At 38.4% G+C, this 12626-nt stretch overlaps 1 protein-coding gene across 4 annotated transcripts in view; it reads right to left on the bottom strand.

Annotated features, from left to right (window-relative positions):
- The window catches only part of LOC122636019 (lachesin-like), a 100512-nt gene extending 88324 nt beyond the window's left edge, over nt 1-12188 (bottom strand). For all 4 annotated transcript variants that reach the window (XM_043826819.1, XM_043826816.1, XM_043826823.1 and 1 more), the window contains exon 1: nt 11789-12188. The gene's annotated coding sequence lies outside the window, so the exon portion shown is untranslated. The remainder of the gene's footprint in view (nt 1-11788) is intronic.
- Between the last annotated feature and the right edge of the window lie 438 nt (nt 12189-12626).

Below are 12626 nucleotides of genomic sequence, written 5' to 3'. Positions count from 1 at the left end.
ATTTCGGATGGCGAGACTGGAAATCCTCTGTACGTTCAACTCGTTCGACTCTCTCTCTCTCTCTCTCTCTCTCTCTTTCTGTCAGTCTATCTCTCTCTCTTTTTCTCTTTAAAATTCTATCTCTGTCGTTGTCTCTCTCTTTCTCTTTTGTCAGTCGGGAAAATTAAATCTTCAAAAAAATGTAGCGATGGAAAGAAGAACGAAATTTATTTAAAACGTTAACTCTATTGTCGAGAGAAATTAAAAAGATACGAGGAATTACGAAAGGGATGATGACGATTAGAGACATCGTTTTATATGATAAACGTGTAAATTGAACGATTATCATGAAAATATAAGAGAGAGAAAGAGAGAAGAGAGAGAGAGAGAATGTTTCATATTGAATAACTATTGAACAGATAACTCATCTTTGATTGATATTATAAATCAAGTCGTTGATAGGAGTATATTATTATTATTTTTCAAAATTGACCGAACGTGGTTGTATTATTTATTTTTTTTTTTTCAAAGCCCCAAAAAAGAAAAAGAAAAAGAAAAAAGAAAGCGTAACAATCGACCTTAGATCAATCTCGATGAACTTTCTGAAAGCTATTCTTTTCATTGCGATTATCGCTATTGGGCTGACTACAGTGCTAGTAAAAGAAAATGATAGAAAATCGTGAGGAGATTCTACTCGCATTTTCGATCTTTCCTCTCGTTGGTAGCCGAGTAGATAGGATGCTACTAATACTGAAGTCGAAGAAGGCTTCTAACGTAGCCTAAAGGCAACCTCGTGCCCAGCGAACTCCGCGGAAACTTCAGTTTCGAAGAGTCGATTGCTTTCCTTGCTTCGAGGCAACACGACGCAATAAAGCATTAAGACGTCCACTACTCTTACCCCCAGCCAACTTTATAGCCGTTCGCAAGCTCGCTTTATCCGAATGCCCGACGACTCCATTGTTCAAATGCTTCCCGTCGAATAGCTTATTTATGAAAAGGGAAAGGAAGTATTCGATGAAGACGTTGAAAGCATTCGCACTATTGTTATTCGATTCTTCCTCTTTTTAGATTATTTGACAATAATGATCATTTCATTTTCCTTGGTACAATTATTACTATTGTCTCATCAAATTTTTTATTCGCGTTTCTCCTCATAAATATAAATATATATAAATATATATATATATAATTATTAACTATTAACGAGCTTATAAATTCCTCGTGATTACGATAAACCAATGATAATTATTGTTAGTCTCAATTTCGAACTAGACCTTCCATCGCGAGTAAATCATATTTTAATTAACAACAAAAGAAACAAGAATAATAAAAAAGAACTGGCAACGTATGAACGTTATAAAACAGAGAGATAGAAATAGAGAAAAGGAGAGAGAGAGAGAGAGAGAGAGAGAGAGAGAGAGAGAGAGAGGCGCGTGGTGGTACAGTCCAAAAAAGTGCACGCATCGGCTGTGAAAACAAAACGGCAGGAAGGGTGTTGAAAAATTAGTCGTTGAATTTTAGCGAGAAATTCGCTCGCATATTTGCCGTTCCAAAGGGAAACCGAGATGGGCTGACTACAACGACAACAACAATCATAACAAGGGATGAAAACGTCTCTGTGTGTCCGTATGTATTCGTGTGTGTATATGTGAGAAAGAGAAAGAGAGAGATCAAAATGAGAGAGAAGAGCATATCCGGGAAAGTGGTCTTTGTGCGCGAAACGATAAATTTGGCGGGTCGAGCGTTTTGCTCCCGAAAACCTATCGCAATAAATACGAGGGACGTCCGGTGCGCGGTTGAGCCGCCGCGTTATACTCTAATGCAGTGCATATGGAACAATTTATAACGCTTCAGCGTAGACCGAGCAACCCCTCCAACCCCACTCCTTTCAAGCCCCACTTCGTATCGTCTCCACCCCGGTTCGCTTTCAATGTTCATAGTGCGTCGTCCTTCGACGCCTGATCGTTTCATCTCTTTCTCTTTCTCTCTCTCTCTCTCTCTCTCTCTCTCTCTCTCTCTCTTTCTTTCATTCTTTTTCTTTCTTTCTCCTTTTTGCTCGCTAATCCCATCTCTTTTGCTTCCTTCGTATCAATTGTCTTTTACGAGGATGGAGAAGTTTTTGTTAATAGTTTATAACAGTTTTTCTTTTTTTATTTCAGCGTTTTTACTAAGATCAGAAAAAATAAAAAATGGAAGAAGAAAAAAAAGAAAGAAATAAAGAAGAAAAAGACGAAAAAGGAAGAAAGAAATAATTCACTCGCGGTAAGAAAATGACAAGAAAGATCTTAGACGGGTTGTTATATTTCAAATAGAACATCTCATTGTAACTTTCCTAGGAATTACCATGCAGCTCGGGTGGATTCTCGCAATAAATAGGAGGTACGTCCAGTGCGTGCCAAGCTTACTCTAATGCACTGCATATGGAACAATTTATAACGCTTCAGCGTATGCCATCCTCTACGATCTCTCACATACTACACCCTATGTACCAATCCTCCTCTCCATTTTCTTCCTCGTCTCGACTCCTCTCTTCTGAGAACGTACTTCATTTCGTGACTGATGCGTCGCATTCCAAGTCTGCCTTGCGATAAGCCTTAGATAAATGTCATGATAACATTGAGATGAATTCGAAAGCAGCTTTATTTCCATCCTCCATTTGGTCCTACCTGTTCTTATCACTCTCTCCCTCTCTCTCCTTCTCTCTCTCTCTCTCTCTCTATATATATATATATATATATATATATATATCTGTTTTGTTATAATAATTTTTCGATTATTTCGATAAAGGATCGTATGTGATTCGATAATACAATAATACGATCATTGATTGCATCGCTTCGATATTCCACGAAAGAAATTTCTCGATGAAAGGGAACATTGGACCGAGGCTGTAAAGGGTGTCCTATTTCAATCAATTAATCCATGTGAATATCGTCGATATTATCATGAATACTACTGAATAAATAATGGTACTTGCATAGTTCGATCAAAATATAATACTCCGACGTATGCAACATACATATATACGATTTCGCACTTCGACTTTTACGTTGTAAATTTTCGAAAGAAGAAATGCGATATATATACACACATATATATATATACGAAATGTCGAAATGTTCCGATTTAAAAGCATTTCCCTTGTACGAAAGTGCCGGAGAAGTGCGAAACCTTCTTTCTTTATATTATATTTTTTAAAAGAGAACAAGAGAAAGAGAGAGAGAGAGAGAAAGAGATATCCTTCGCACGGACGATCTTTAACAGGATCACCGTTTCTCTGTTTAATGCGATCGTATTACAATGAAATTCCCCGAGAGTGCATTATATCTGCGAAGTAAATGCGTTCTCGCGATCCGCATTCGCCGATATGCCATTTCGACGGTGCTTTTAATGCATCGTCGATTGAGGCTGCCAGGAATATCCAAGCACTACAATCGCGGCCTGGCAAATCTGGATGCTAGCAGTATTCTCTCTTTCTCTTCGTTTCTCCGTTCTTTTTCCTCCTTTTCGTTCCATTGGGATCCAGCGCGATATTCAACAAAAAAGGAAAAAAGAAAAAAGAAAGAGGAAAAAAAAGGAAGAAACCGAAAGATATCCCCTTAAGAACGTAATTTGAAAAGATGCGTTTTATCGAGATTGTTAATTGGCTCAAATCGTCAAACTTTTTTCGTTCTCTCTTTCTAATTATCATTTTAATTCGAGTCACCGTCGTTCTACCAATTATTCGTTGGAAATTTCCATTCTCGTTAGCTTTATCCGTAACGTTTTTTGTAATATTTGTATACGTCGTTTTTATACAATCAAATCGTTTTAACGAAGAGGAATCCATAGAATCTTCGGTTTTAACGAGACTTTGTCTTTATTGTCTTTCATTTCAGCAAATGGCGATGAATACTTGAAAGGTTAATATCATATCGTATACGTACTGTCCAGCGCTAAAACTAGCAATCAATTTGTTGTTTACTCTCCGCTCTCTTCTCCTTTTTTTTATTCTTTTCTTTTATCCGACGATATATCTCGAGCGAGAACGCTCGAATATCAGTTTCACGTTCGATGATCATGGCCAAATTATCTCGATGATTGATAATTAATCGATTGACGAGATGACTTTAATATAAAACGTGCTTGAAATAAATGCAGAGATTAGAGTAATGATCGGCCGACGTTCGAGTACTTTTTATCTGGTGTCTCCTCTCTTCGTTCAATGTTCAAACAATTGTAATTCTTTGAAGCACGTAGGTGACAAAAAGAAATGGAAAAAAAAATATTACAATTTTGTTACACGATTGTACGTTACGTTGTTTTACGCTAGAGACGTACACTAAAGGTAAATAGAATGAGTGAATGCAACAAATTTATAATTATTATTATACCGACGTCATTCTCTTTTGCGCTCTTTTTTACTTTTTCTATTCGGTATAACGAGTGAATTGGTTGTAGCGTCAACGCAAAAAAAAAATGTATGTAAAACCGAAATATATTTACGAATGCAAATTTTATAGCTCAGCGTTGTTCCTTTAAAAACATATGCCGTCGTTTAATCGTACTTTTAATGACAAAAATTTAATTGCCGGATTTTTTCATGTTTACAAAAACATCGGAAGTCTCTCCTTCGAAAATAGCAAATGCGATAGTCATTCAATAATCTGTGCTGCCTCTATCGATGAAACTTCATTGTTAATATCCACGAGAATCTATAATCGTTCATTTTTTACGAACGTTCTCGTAATTTCTAAATTATTACAAAACTATTGATCGTATCTATCGACGAGAATTTAATATAAGCCATATAAGTATATAATTAATTATATATATATACATATTATTATTAAGACGATCATGGATGCAGTTTGATGAATTTAAATATTCGATTTAAATATCCTACGAGAATATACAACGTTACCATTCGTAACAAAAATCGAACGGACCAACGCGTATAAAAAGATCAAAGATAATGATTAATTTTTCTAGTCCGTTTCCAATTGGATTTCTTTCTCTTCTCTTCTCTTCGTCCTACGCAGCAACGCAGACGAGTATAGAGATAATAGATACGTAGATACATACACGCTCGTAACGTTTCAGAATGCGCAAACTCATTTCACAAAGGAAAGTTTGGCAGGACAAGCGTGTCGCAAGGATGCGAAGGAGAAAGGAGAAGGACATTTCGACGTGAACGCTCCACTGCTGGATAGAAATGGAAAGGGGATTGCGTGGGATGGTGATAGGGGTATAGAGATGGGTCCAGCAATTGAGGGAGGATGAGGAGAATGAGGAGGGTGGGAGGAAGGGTGGAAGGCGTATCGACGGTCATACGTGGCAAAAAAAAGCATACGTGACATCTGCCGTCCCCGTCGGCTAGGTCGAACCTTTTTTGTAATAAAGCTTCGAAATCCCAGAAAAAGCGTCATCGCGTATTAAGCGGTCGCCGGATATTAAAGCGCAATCTGAAATTTTGCGATGCCGGCAAAGGAGAGGGTAGATAAAAGAAAAAAAGAGAAAAAAAGAAAAAAGAAACAAATAAAAGGGGAATAACGAGCGCATGCATAGCCAGACGAAGAACGCGCGCGCTCCCTCATCGGTTATTATTTGCTAACGGAAAATGTCCGTTTAATGACCATGTCCTTGCCGTTTCGTAAAAGGACCACTCGTTCCTTTGAATTTTATTTATTTATTCGTTCAAAGGACAAGCGTTAACGTTCAAATCGTGCTTAAATTAACGAAGAGAAATATCTAACTCGGAAAATTTGGATTTTAATTAAAATGTCTGAATGTTCATTCAGAGAGTATCGGCTTACAAAAGGAACGACGAGAAAATGTTTTTCATGTAAAAATTGCATCATGTTCGAAACGCTGGCTGACTATATAAGCGGACCAGGGGAAGGAAATATTTAAAAGTATTTGCAATTGTAAATAACTTATATCTACACATCGATTTTTCCTCAAAAAGAGACTCGATCGAATTAGAACGATTAGAATGCAAATTGAGTAAATGCAACGATAACGTTGCAAAAAGCACGTTTTTCGTGATTGGCCAGTGCGAGGTTCCGCTAGGGTGGCTCGTATCTACGTCATATCTCTATAGGATACTCATAGGTGGTTATTAACGTTCTTTAATATTTTTAAATATAATATCTGCAGTCTACCAATATCTAGAATAAATAGAAAAACATATCTTTTTATTCTCTAAGGACTCAATCCATTAACTACATAACAAGTCAAATTATTTAATATCCGCTGAAAAGAAGATCGTCGCTCGAAAGAAAAAAAAAAGAAAACGCCAATGCGCTCTACGAGATTTCATGAAAATCAAAATTTCCGGAGGGTATTAGAAACCTTCCGTTGTAGAACAAATCGATTGGAATATAAGATTGGATACGTAGATGCGTGCGAGCAAAAGTACGAAACGAAGTAAAAAAGAATAATAAGAAGGAGACAATAAAAAATGAAAAAAAGTTGATACTAAAAAGGAGAGATAGTCGAGAAATAGACGATCCGATAGAAGATCTATGAATAAACTATAGCTACTTCTATAGAGTTTGAAGAGTGGAGAAAAAGGAAATGGAAAAGCAAGTTCGCGTACCACGCGGTCTTTCGATTCCTTCGGTCGAGAGAGGGCCAGAATGCCACTTGGATGATTGCCAATGAATGCTTAAATGGAGAGGAGGACCTGTTGATAATCGCGCGATATAATGCCTCGGGACTTCTTACTCCGTTCTTGACTTCCTTTATCATCGTGCTCAAACCCCCAAGTTTCACTCACTTCGCCCCTCGCCTCTCACCCTTGAAACCTCCCCCACCACCGGACGTCGGCTTCGCGTTACTCGCGCTCTTCTTATTCCGCTCGATAACTGAGGATTATGTAAGCGTGTACATTGAAAGAAATTTACGAGCGATTTGTCGGGGCATTAGGCGAGAAGATAGGGAGGTAGAATTTTTATTAACTTTCTCTTTCTCCCTTTCTTTCTCTCTTATCCATCTCTTATATCACCCTAGAAGGGCATAAAAATTCGATGCAGTTCTCTTAGATAAGCCGATGTTTCTTCCATGATTTTTCATATTTTCTTTCCTTGATAGTCGTTGTATTTTTATCATCGCTAATTTCTAATCGTAATAAGAGATAAATTATATCAGGAAAGTTTCGAGAATTGAATGGACGATATCGTTACGTACGAATGGTACAATTTGCTAATCGATGTTCAAAAATTTATAAAGCACCGACTGCGACTAATGGAAACTGTAATAATTTTCGTAAATAAGATTGTTGTTACGTATAGATGAAAATAAAACGAACAAATGAGAACGAGAAAAAAAAGAGATATGAACAAGTATATACCTAACTCTTTCAATTCTATTGTCGATCCACTTTCCAAGCCACCGGGCAATATTGAATAGAGCACAGTATATGTTATCCACGTGCTGGAAGAAGCAAAAAGAAAGTCGAATTCCATTCCACGTAATCCATTATAGCCACGCACGCCTCGGCGTGAGAATTCGATTAAGGAATATCTCCTCTTCTTAACAAAATCGAAAAGCGTGTCGGAACGACGTAGGAATGGGAGATTTAGCGGGGCTGGAGAATGATGAAGCCAGTGCACGTTAAAGAAAACAGAGAGAGAGAGAGAGAGAGAGAGAGAGAGAGAGAGAGAGAGAGTTTGAAAATGAAGAGAGAAAAAAAGGAAAAAGTATGCACGAAGAAAGGAGAAGAAAAGATGAGGGATGGCAAGACCGAAAGCGATCACCAGTTTCCGGCGCACGTCGATCGGATAATCGAAAAAGCCTTCATTGACCGCCGGAAGAAAGGTTAAATCTTGGCAATTATCGAGGTGCTGAGAGAGTTGAGAGAGGAAGAGAGTAGGACAAAGTCAACGATGAAACTTTCATCAGGACGCGTCTATCAGGATGTCCGTGGACCGTGGAAGATATGTGAGCGTTCAATGTTTAACTACGTGATACTCTCATCAGTCGAGTGGACCCTTAGGATCACTTCTATCTTCTCTCTCTCTCTCTCTCTCTCTCTCTCTCTCTCTCTCTTTCTTTCTCTCTTTCTCTCACACTCCTTTTCACCCTCTCTATCTCTCTATCTTTCTCTTTGTCCTTAGGGAGATCTAAGATGCTCTCTTCCTTTCTCTTTCTCTCTCTCTCTCTCCCTCTCTCTCGCTCACTCTCGATGTTCACACGAAGACAGCTCGGCGTAACACCACTTCGACGTTCGTCGTTTCAAGTGGAAAATCCGTAAAGTAAACGTCGAGTTATACGGCAAAGAGTTTGCTCGGCCCGATCCAATAGAACTTTACGATATGCCTGCCAAGGTTAGCGCTTTTTTTACGACGATTAATTTAACTCGGTAGACGATAGAAACCCATCCAGGGGATATTATCTTTCGTGAAACGATCCATTCGCTATTAACTCTAGTTTCGCGATAAATAAATTTTCGTTCGGTTACTTCGCCCGACACTCCAAGATGCGCGCGATCGAAAAGGATAATCTATCGAAATGCGCACGATCGATCTATTTCGCTGAAACGCTGTATGAGTATCGATGGTATAGCACGGTATTTAAATATATCTTTTTTTTCTCCGGCTTTCGTATGCGACACCATCGTGATAAACAAACTCATTGAAAATTTATCTAGCCATTAAACCTCCACGATGCACCTTTTCAAAAATGACGGGAATGTTTTTTTCATATGATTCTTCTCTCTCTCTCTCTCGCTCTCTCTCTCTCTCTCTCTTTTATTTTTGTTTGTTTTTCGCTTTTCTCCTTTTTCTATTTTTTCTTTTCTTTCTCTTTTTTTTCCTTTTTTCCTATTCGCAAAAAGCTTTGACGCTGTCAGAGAAAAATTCCAGGTGTAATACTATCTTTGAAGTCTATGCAAAGAATGAAATGCGAGGCTATTGTCAAAGTTAGAGCCACGAAAGTTTTATCTAGATCCGAAATACCTGCTTTTTTTTCCTTGAATCTTCTAGTAATCTTTTATCGAAAGAAAAGTTGAATCTTTCAATCTTTTCATTTAATCTTAAACAATTTCATCGATCGTCGCTTTTACACGTTTCTCGTGTTCTGCGAAACTAAAAGTAAGATACGCGCTGTAAGTAAAATTCGATCTCGCGATGAAAGTTCTCGACCAAAGAAAAAAAAAAAGAAAATAATTTTATGACTAGTAGTTACCATTCGTACGTAAAGTTAATACAAATTTAACGATCTCACGCTCTCTGTAAATTATTATTCAAACGATTAAACAATTACCGAAGCTTTAAGACGAACTTGCGAAAAGAAAAATCACAGATAACAGCACAGACACATCGGTAATTCGAGACTTCGTGAAACGCAATTTCCGACGACAACTCCTTCCAACTCTCTAATCATGTCGTCCGAAATTTGTCTCGCCTTGAAGATGCTGGGTCAACAACAGGTATCTGATACATCAGCACTATTCGCTATTGGCAAGGTTCCAGGTTAAATAACGCCCTTGAGATAAAGTGCAATGGTTCCGCCTCGAACGTTGGAAAACGAAAAAGAAAGGACCGTATGTAAACATAAGAGGTAAGGCGTTGAGGAAAAAAGGTAAAAATGATCGTGCTCACGAAGATTAGCGCTTTGTGACGAAGAAAAGAGAGAACAAGAGAGAAAGGGAGGGAGAAAGAAGGAAATGAAACGAAAACAAGCTGATAAGACAACTTCCGCAAACAAGCTCTCTTTCTCTCTCTCTCTCTCTCTCTCTCTCTCTCTCTCTCTCTTTTCTCTCTTTATCTTTTTCACTCGTATCTCTTTTTCGTAAAGGTTTTTATAACACGTTTTTTCACCTGCTAAAAGATACGATATCGATAGACTGTACGAAACGTTAGTATTGATGACACGATATTGATACCGTAGCGATTTTACTATCGAAAAATATAAAGGGGTTGAAGAAATTGTTTCTTTTTTTTCGAATTTTTCTTTTTTGTATCTTGACTCAACTTCCCTTTTTTGTAACCTTTTTCTTTTTCTTCGTCTTTCATCGAACGAACGGACTGGAGATAAAAAATATTATATTTTAATAAAAGATAGGATTTTTTCTTTGTATTTTTTTTTTCTGATAGACATAGTCGATTCTTTATACAATCCTTTGTTCTTAGAATATTCTTCTATTTATTAAACAAGAATGAATTTAAGAAAGAGAGAAGTGAAGAAGAGAGAGAGAGAGAGAGAGAGAGAGAGAGAGAGAGAGAGAGAGAGTAAGAGATACAATTGAGTTCGTCGACTGATATTTCTGCTGTTCTATCAGAGAAACGAATCCTTCGTTACTGACGATTGTAACTAATTCTCCGTAGCAGCACGGTAAATCGAATGAATTTATCTAGAAACTAGAGGTAAGGTAAAGATGGCGAAGATACGAGATTAACGTTGCTACGATCATTTGTATACGTTTCTATTGGATTTTAGTAGATCTTCCAAGATTCGAGAATATATATATATATATATATATATATATATATATACACACCATTTAAAAAGTCGATCAATTAATTGCATACTGCCTAAAGTAGCAACTGATGTATATACCTAAGTACTGGTAACATTAATATTATTTTCTTTCTCGAATTACACACATATAAAAAATTCAAACATCCTCTCATCGAGTAGGATTTTCTTTTTCTTTTTTTCCTTCAAAACTATTCGATTCGATTCAGAGTACGATACGATACGATATGATACGATCTCTCGAACGTTTAATCCGGCTGAAGGATCATCAACAGGTCTTCGAATCAGTGAGTAGTCATTGGCAATATTCCAAAGAAGAGCTCGCGAACGACGACGCGTCAATTTCGACATCGGCCACAGATGCACCAAACGAGCAAAACAAATACGTAGGAGGATGCAAGAGCAAGGACGTTGTATGTAGAAACAATGGAGAAGAAGTCAGGAAACGATAGAGAAGATGATACGGAGGTGGAATATGGGAAGAAACAAGACATGGGTCGTAGCACGTTACACGCCGTATAAGAGACTCTCCAAAATACGCTTTTCGCGTGTTTCACATATTGTCGAGAATTTTCTTTTTTTTTTTTTTCTTCGACGAGAATGAAAAAGATAAGAAACCGATCGTACTCGTACGAACGAAACTTTTTTATCGAATACTTTTCCTCTTTTCAGTCACTTACACTTTTCACTCTTGTCGTTTGATTCTTTTTAAATCGATCAACACCTTCGCAGGAAATATTTTCTTTCGCACTAATTCACTGGACAATGATTCACTTGATATTTCCATAAAGATCGTGAATAATTAAAATGTGAAAATCTAAGGTCTAACGAATGAGAATGATACTCGTGTCGTTTTTTTTATTCGAAGAGAAATAGAGCCTTCGAAACTTTCATCCTAATCGCAAATATTATAGAACACGAGTTGGGAAAATAAATATTATCTTCCATCCATTTAATATCTCAATTTGCCAACGACGATGCTCGACCGGAACGGTACTTGTCGTCGGCAAATTTTACCGGAGGTGAGAAAGAATCGTCATCAACAGGTTTCCGCCGTCCGATTCCATTTCGTTCGCGTCCAGTAAGAAAACGTCTCTGGAAGTACTTCTCCTCTACCTACCCTTTTTCACCAATTCTAGAATCTAATCGAGATGTGACGTGAAAAATAAGGGGAAGTGAATAAGAGCGAGAGTAATCGCGAAGGGCGAGCGAGCGACGTAAGGGCGAGAAAGAAAAAAAGGAAACGAAGAAAAAAAGAAAGAGAACAAAAAAGAAAAAGAAGAGAAGTCTGAGAGAGAAAAAAGACAAAAAAAAAAGGTGGAAAAGACACAAGGAGCACTTCACTTACCCGAATTAGAAAAACGTCGAGTGCTCTTTCCTAGAGGGTCCGAGGATATCCTCCGTGTACAATGACCACTGATGAAAATCCTGTTGAAGAAAGTAGCAACGGTTGCGATGGTCACGGAACAAGAGCAAGGACAAGGTCGGCGGCAGCGTGGCGGCCGAATTCGTTGACGTCGAAGAAACGGAAGCCGAAGGAGACGAAGAAGAGAAGACGAAGAATAACGCTTTTGACGATGACGATGACAAGGTTGGTGGCAGCGACGAGTGCCTCGATCGCAGCCTTAAAAGCATAGCACTGTTCGCGAAGCGGATCCTTCGTGTATACGTGGCCACCAGTAATATAACATAGAAAGTGAACGAGGCAGAGAGGTAGAGAGGTACAGAGTGAGTGAGCGAGTGAGTAAGTGAGTAAGAGAGAGAGAGAGGGAGAGAGAGAGAGAACGAGAGAGCTAGAGAGAGAAGAGTAGAGAAAGAGAGATCGCCGGGCGCGCGCGGTTTCACTCGTTGGGGGTGTCGCGGTGCGACTGTAGCACAATCGCAACCCTCTCACGCTCTCGCGGCTTCCATCCCACTACTCCTCTCACCCTCCCCTCTCGTCGCACGCGACTCTCCCCTCCAGTACTCCTACAACTCCCTCCTCTTGCCAGCTTCGCTCTCTCGGTCGGTTTCTCTCTATCGCCCTTTCTCTGTCTCTTTCTATTCGGGCTATTCGCTTCTCTTTCCATGACCTTCTCTAGACGTATCTCTGTCTCTGTCTGTATGTGTGTACCTGTGTGTGTGGGTGTACGTGTGTGTACGTATATATATATATATATATATATATATATATATATATATATTGC

This window comes from Vespula pensylvanica, chromosome 20 (genome assembly GCF_014466175.1).
Source record: "Vespula pensylvanica isolate Volc-1 chromosome 20, ASM1446617v1, whole genome shotgun sequence".
NCBI lineage: Eukaryota > Metazoa > Arthropoda > Insecta > Hymenoptera > Vespidae > Vespula > Vespula pensylvanica.
The sequence above is the reverse complement of the archived record's forward strand: the minus strand, read 5'-3'. Positions and strand labels throughout refer to the sequence as shown.